The sequence below is a fragment of the Lolium perenne genome, chromosome 7 (assembly GCF_019359855.2).
Source record: "Lolium perenne isolate Kyuss_39 chromosome 7, Kyuss_2.0, whole genome shotgun sequence".
NCBI classification, from domain to species: Eukaryota; Viridiplantae; Streptophyta; class Magnoliopsida; order Poales; family Poaceae; genus Lolium; species Lolium perenne.
The window spans coordinates 189,417,341-189,425,014 of NC_067250.2; the positions used below are offsets into that span (position 1 = coordinate 189,417,341).

A 7,674-nucleotide genomic window follows, 5' to 3' on the forward strand; every position below is an offset into this window, starting at 1 on the left:
TACTAACATAGCATGCACACCGTAACCTTCACACTATGAAAGGAGGAATAGATCGCATCAATACCATCATAGTAATAGTTAACTTCATAATCTACAAGAGATCACGATCATAAACTACGCCAAGTACTACATGATGCACACCCTGTCCACTTTACACCATGCAGGAGGAATAGAATACTTTGATAACATCACTAGAGTAGCACATAGATGAATTGTGATACAAAACTCATATGAATCTCAATCATGTAAGGCAGCTCATGAGATCATTGTATTGAAGTACATAGGAGAGAGATTAACCACATAGCTACCGGTACAGCCCCGAGCCTCGATGGAGAACTACTCCCTCCTCATGGGAGACAGCATCGTTGATGGAGATGGCGGTGGAGATGGCAGCGGTGTCGATGGAGAAGCCTTCCGGGGGCACTTCCCCGTCCCGGCGGCGTGCCGGAACAGAGACTCCTGTCCCCCAGATCTTGGCTTCGCGATGGCGGCGGCTCTGGATGGTTTCTCGTACCGTGGCTTTTTCGTCTCGAGGTTTTAGGTCGAGGACCCTTAAATAGGCGAAGAGGCGGCGTCAGAAGGTCGAAGGGGCGCCGACACTATAAGGCGGCGCGGCCAGGGCCGCGCCGGCCTATCATCTGGGGCCCCTGTGGCCCCCCTCTGGCGACTCTCGGGTGTTCTGGATGCTTCCGGGGATTCTAAGATGCTGGGCGTTGATTTCGTCCGATTCCGAGAATATTTCCTTACTAGGATTTCTGAAACCAAAAACAGCAGAAAACAACAACTGGCCCTTCGGCATCTCGTCAATAGGTTAGTTCCGGAAAACGCATAAATATGACATAAAGTGTGCATAAAACATGTAGATATCATCAATAATGTGGCATGGAACATAAGAAATTATCGATACGTCGGAGACGTATCAAACTCCCAGGCCAATCATCAAGTAAATTGTCCTTTTGTAGCAACAATATCTGTATCTTATTGTCCGCACTCATATATGAGTTAAATAGGGTACCACACTATCACAGCAATCTCAAGTTAAAGATTAAGCCACACATAGCACAAGCCAGTGAGCAATTAAATCAGAGCATGGTCAGCCCCAAACCACACCTCACAGAAAGCTATAACACATGCCGGGATGATTCATATTGAGGCATTGAATCAAGCACAAGGTACTGGATCATCTGGCAGCATTACACTCATATATATCACCAATATCACCTCATGACCACAAGCTTTCAATAGTCAATTGAATGAACTAGTACAACCACAAGCTAGTAGTAACCAGATAGTAGTAGATATGAGCACAAAAAGAAAAAGAGGAATAGCTCACAGTGTAGTAGGGGCGTAGTTGCAGCCGTCGATGCCGGGGTTGCGCCTACGGCACCGTCCAACCGGCGTCGAGAACGAAGTAGCCGCCACACCACCAGTTCACCGTCAATGTAGGCATCACGAGCAGCACCCCAACACCAACATCACCACTTCATGAACCAGAACAGCCGGACACAGCGGAGTAGAGATGGAACCTGAAGGGATTGAGGTACAGGTGCTCATGGAGGTGTAGAGGAGACACAGAAGACCAGAGGGAGGCGCAACGGCGCGTGGCAGTACTCCGGCGACCGAGCCATTCGTAGGCTAGGGTTGCCGTGAGGCACGCGTGCGTGAAAGGAGGCGGCGCCGAGGCAACGGCTGATGGTCGGTAGGTCCATGGTGAAGCCACGCCGGGGAGCAGCGTCGGGGGAGTAGATCGGCGACGGCCGGAGCAGCAGCAGGCGGCGGTAAAACCGCCGGTGACCACTAGGGTTTCCAGGGTCGTGAGCGAGCAACCTAGGCCGAGGAAAACAAATCGATCAGGGGGAGCTTGTAGAGCTTGGCGACGCCGACCAAAACCCTAACTCGCCGGCCTCGGCGAGGGCCAGGAGCGGCCGGGGGCGGGCGGCGACGCCGTAGGGGCCTGGTGGTCGCGAGAGAGAGATAGGTGGGGGTCGTGTGCGTGTGCGAGAGAGGGGTGAGTGAGAGCTGGGTTGGGTCGGGTTGAACCGACCAGGTCGGGCACTACTGGGCCAGCCCATTAAACTGGGTCCGACTGAATCTGATGGGCTCTGCCCATCCTATTCTTTTAGGATGTAATTTTTATTTTTAGAAAAATTTCTCTAAGTAAATAAAGTGATAAGAAAAGACAAATAAAATAATAATAATAATAACTAATATTAAATTTCAATGAAAAGTTATTTATTTACTCCAACCTTTTTATTTAACAAGTTAATAATTTATAAGTTAAATAACCAACATAAAAACCCTAATTCCAAGAAACTAAACCCTAACTAGTATTTGTCTTAATTCTTAAACCTTTTAAAATAATTACATGCTAAGGCTATTATTAATTTTGTTCAAAGTAATTAATCACATTAACTCTAGTACCAACTATTATTTTAAGAATTGTATCATATTTAGAAACCCTAATACTACTATAAGTAAGAACCTTGATCCCATTATTTTATGTGATCACCCCAATTTGTTTTAACTCTAAAACCCTAACTCTATTATTTTATGGGAACCCTAATTTACTTCTAAAAAACCTAAAAACCTAAGACCTAACATGTGATCATAATACTTTCTTTCCATCCATAGAAACATATTAGCCACTAAATAATTGTCATGTCCACATAAAATGTAGAAACTCTATCACTAGTAATTTAGTATTCCATTTATGCATACCATCCAACCAAGATGATCAAATAGGATCACTCAAGTCTAAACCCTAGCTCCTACTGCCAAAATGTGACGCCCCGGAACCGGTACCATGAGGATTACAGCGATCCCGCCAAAATCCGCACGATATCGATCCAGAGACGCCCTCCGACACGACGTGCGCGAAGAATCACACACGTGATGCCAGAGGAATTAACACGAGCGGTAACATTACAACAGGATTACAATAGAGCCCACAAGATACATATATTACAACAACGACTCCAACGAGTCAAGATACAAATATACAATACAAAGATCCGAATCATACAGAAGATCAAATACGTCCGAGTACGGACAAGATACAAATTGGACTAAGAGTCCTGAAGATAACCAGTGGCGTCCATAACCCTGCCCAGGCCAAGCCGGAAGGGTAACCTTGCTAACGTCGTCATCTCGTACCTGTCAAAGTCGGGCCATCGGTTGCGAGCAAAAGGGAGGAGACAAAAAGAAAGAAAGGCGAGGGTAAGTACCATTGGCACGTACTTGCGAGACAAGACCAGCTATGCTCGCTGGTGGGCGGTATAAACTTCACCCGGCTATATGTGGGGTTTAGCGGCAGCAAAGCTACTATCCAATAGAGACACGCTACAACATCCGTCTACTCAGAGAAGATAAGAGAGCGCACAAGGTAACAGATAAATACTACACAAACATAACCCAGCCGATTACACGTATCCCCTTCAACAATTGCGAAGAGGCAATGTAAGAGGCACTCAACGGTGGACAAGTTTTATTAGGTATCGGTTGTAGTAATGCTAAATTACTAATCAAGTTATTATCAGATTATTAACAACAAGATAATAGTGTAAATTGTTCTATGATCAAGCCATACAATTCCAAGTCGTCCATAACCGCGGACACGGCTTATCGATAAGATGTACACCCTGCAGGGGTTGCCCAAATGTAACCATACGCATGCTCGAACCCACTTACTACAGGTGGAGTCTCACATCAAGACCGTTCCCAATGCAAGAGAAAGTTTAATGGGAGCCACCCAACTAAGCTACCCGTGACGAAGTTCGGCCGTACTCCGATACGGACCCAGAGGTTTGCGTCGGCTTCCAAGGCGGGCACTAACGACCGGCCAAGGATAAAGAGTCCCGCGTTATGAGTACAGTACAGAAATAAACACCCGAAGGCAACAGGAAGTAAAACGTGCATCGTGCATATGAGCAAATGAAACCAAGGTTGTGGCTCCCAATAAACAGACTCAAGGAAAGGTAGTGGGTGATGGGGGTCCCATTCCCCCACGTACGGGTAGAGCGCTCAATCTCGGAACAGATAACAAGAACTCGGGTCCTAGGGGACATTAGCAAGTCAAAGTTCCGACGCTTTCGCAAAGGGGCTCACAGATGCCTCTGCTTACAATTTTAGTTGTTAACAATAAAGTAAAGTGTGATTATCTCCAACAAAAGATATAGCATGTGATAACCTCCCAACAAGATATCCCGAACATCTCGAGATATCAATAAGACCCTAAACTCGCCTACGACTCGCAAAGCTGGCAAACAACAAACAATAGGTAGGGCGAGGAGGTGTATCTCGAACATATAGGTAACAGGTGGATAGGACACGTGACACAACAGAATCGTAACACAAGGATAGCAATAGATCAAAAGAGCATGTAAAAGTAAAATAGGTGAAAGGGTGGGCTCGCCTGTGAAAAGCTGCAGAAGAACTTGTCGGAGAACTCGTCGTATCTCACATCACCACTTCGCGATCCTATCCGAGAAGAAGCAAATGCTGGAACACACAACGTATGTAATCTTACTACTACGGATAAAGAACCAGCATGCTCATGATATGGTTTGCATGCATGACATGGCAAACATGATGCGGCGATGCAACTTATCCACATTAATCGGAGTCGGAACCCCGGACAAACAATTAAGGTTGGAGTTGCATTTTCTACCGACAAATTTAAGGGTGGATTAGCATAGCAAACATGGCAGGGGCGAGCTACTTCAATATTAAACGGAGCGGGGAAAACCATAGTTGGAAATCCGAAATACTCCGCATATATGTGAGGTGGATATGCACAACTATCAACGCACGACATGATGCGGGATGCAAACAGATGAATGGATGGCATATTCATGTTCAGCACATTTTTCTGATCAATTTTCATATAGAACCCTTTTAATTTCGAGTTAGCAATTAAAAGTTATTAACAGATTAGTTTTTAGTATTTAAAATAGATAAACAGATTTTATTTTAATTGGGAAGGACCCGAAAACAAATACAGATCAGGGGAAGGACCCCGGGTTCATTTGTTAAACATGCAGGGGGTTATGCAGAGAAGCATCCGCGCCAGGGGCCGCGGGTTAGATCTTAAGAACTTGCAGGGGGCTTAGCGCAAAAGGGAAAAGGATCTGGATCTGGCTTAGGTTTCTCACCGAGGTGGATCTAACCAGGGTCGATGACGGGTGGGGGCCAGGGCGCCACGCTGGCGAAGCATCCGTGCGCGCCCACAGGGTGTTCGATGCGGGGGCGATGCCGCTCGCGGCGAGGAGGAGGCGGTGACTGCGGCTCGGCGTCGCACGGGCGGGCGCTGCAGGGCGCCCCAGCAAGCGAGAGGGAGCGCGCCGCGTTCGTCTCGTTGCCGAGGACCAGAAAGAGGCGGCGCTTGGTCGAGGGGGTCGCCGGAGCTTCATCGGCGGCGACCATCTGCGGAGAAGGAGGCCGGCACAAGGTGAGATGAGCGAACCAGAGAGCAAAAAGAGGGGGAGGAGGTCTAGGAGATGCGCCACGCTACCGTGAAGATGACGGCGAGGTCGAGGAAGGCGGAGGAGGGCCATCGGCGCCGGAATTGAAGAAATAGCGCGGCGGCCAAGGAAGGGGAACGGCGAATTCCTGCTCGATTGAGGGCCTCCTTCTTCGATTCCTTGCACGAGGAGGATCAGAGAGACGAGGCGCGTCGATTGATGGTGGTGGCACCGCTCGGGGTGGCCGGAGACGATGAATTGACGGCGAGGAGGCGGGGTGCTGTGGGGTTTCTCCTCTCTTGGTTTTGGCTTGCAGATGAAGAAAGAAAAGAGGCGAGAGAGGCGTGGAGAGGAAGTGAGGACGAGGGAGAGGTTGGCTGGCGCCAGAGATAAAGCGAGAGAGAGGGGAGGCTCACATGGGGGAGGTTGGTGCGGTGGTTGGCTCGATGGAGGACCACTGCCCTCACGCCCTTTTCGTGAGGAGGAGGAAGACGACAGAGACGAGAGCGTCTCCACCGAAGGGGTACGGCCAGGTGGGCTGGGCTGCAGCAAGGTCGCCGGGTCGGGGCTAACTCGGGCCAGGAAGGGAAGAGGGAATCTGGGCCAGGGAGAGGAAGAGCAGCCCAGGGAGAAGAGAGGGTTTGCTGTTTTCTTTTTTTAAAAAAAAAAAAATCCTTTTTCTATTTTAAAAACTGTGTTGTAAATGATTTGAAATCAAAACAAATAAATTTTGAATTTGAAACAGAGAGAAGAGATAGATAGAACAAAATATTTAGGTTTATGAAATAGTTTATTTATTTTGGTTTTAGGGTTTATAAAATAATTTTATTTTGTTTGAAACATTGATGATATGATGCATGATGCATGATGATGCATAAAGAGAAAAAGAACAAGCAATTCTAATAGGGTGCTACCCTGGGCCGTTACACAAAACCATCATCCTTTATTAACCTTATTTAGAATCACACCATTGTGATGAACTCCAATCACAACTATGCCAAATATTGGGCATTACCTAAACATATTCCACTAAACCCTATTAGTATTAAATACTTGTGAACCATAGTATCCAGGAGCCAACTATGCCCTATTCAAGTGGATCCAATAGTAAAACCCAAACCACCTCAACCCTAATTGATATACTTCTTATTACTTAAGTAGCATGTTCTTCAAAAGTTATTATTTTAAGATAAATAAAGAAAAATCATCAACCCTGCCTAATAGGACCTGTAGACAATAGCCATCTATCACCAGTAAGATATAACCAAACTTGATAACACCCATGTGTAATTACTTGCTTAAGATGCTTAAACTTAACTCAACTTTTACATATTCTAGCTATTGATGAATCCAACTCCGTTGTGATCCATCTAATACTTACTCCAGAAACTAGATGAAACCATAGTAAACCATAGAACTCCACAACCCTAATATTATCATACTTGTTCTTTATTAAAGAACATGTTCTTCAAAAGTTATTCTTTTGAAGTATATGATAATTAACCATTAACCATGCCATAAAGTGCTAAAACCAACAAATGTTCATGTAGCACCCTACCTTTTAATAAAGGCAAGATACCTGTGTATAGTGCTATTCCCGGGATCACTGACAGCACACACATTACAAAATATAGTAATCATTGCAATAGTATCAAATTACTACATCGTTGATCCAGAGGGTACAATAAAACCTTACAAATTGCATAGTCACATGGACAAGCTCAGAATAAACACTGCGGAAAGTAAATCAGCAATGAGCCTTCATCATCTTCATGTGCCACAGGCAGTCATGTTGGAATGTAGACTCGAGATCCTACCACGTACTTCTCCTCAGAAAATCCTGCACGTTTGAATATGCAGCCCCACGAATGGAGGTCAGTACAATGATGTACTGGCAAATGACACTTATTTGGTGGCAGTTTTAGACATGACTATCTACATGATATTTGGCTAGTGGAGTCTTAGGCTAATTTGCATAAAGCCAATTTTATCCTATATTTTGTTTAAAACAAAACATTTTGAAAATATTTGAATGACATTATAAAATCACACCATGGTTAAATCCTCCATGGGTTTTAGAATAATCTCATGGTTACATCTCCCATGAGTTTTACAAGGTTGAACAAATTTTAAATACATTCAGAAAAAGGTGATGAGATTCTTCCGTACATTCCTTGCCTAGAAGCTCAAATTGTCCTTAACCGGGGACACGGCT

General features: G+C 45.5%; 1 long non-coding RNA gene across 1 annotated transcript; it reads right to left on the reverse strand.

Annotated features, from left to right (window-relative positions):
- Positions 1-2,941: 2,941 nt before the first annotated feature.
- LOC127326262 (uncharacterized) lies at positions 2,942-5,916 on the reverse strand. The gene is made up of 4 exons (XR_011748685.1): positions 5,510-5,916; positions 5,151-5,421; positions 4,412-4,497; positions 2,942-3,153 (listed from the first exon to the last, which is right to left on the reverse strand). It is a non-coding gene; the product is annotated as an uncharacterized lncRNA (long non-coding RNA).
- Between the last annotated feature and the right edge of the window lie 1,758 nt (positions 5,917-7,674).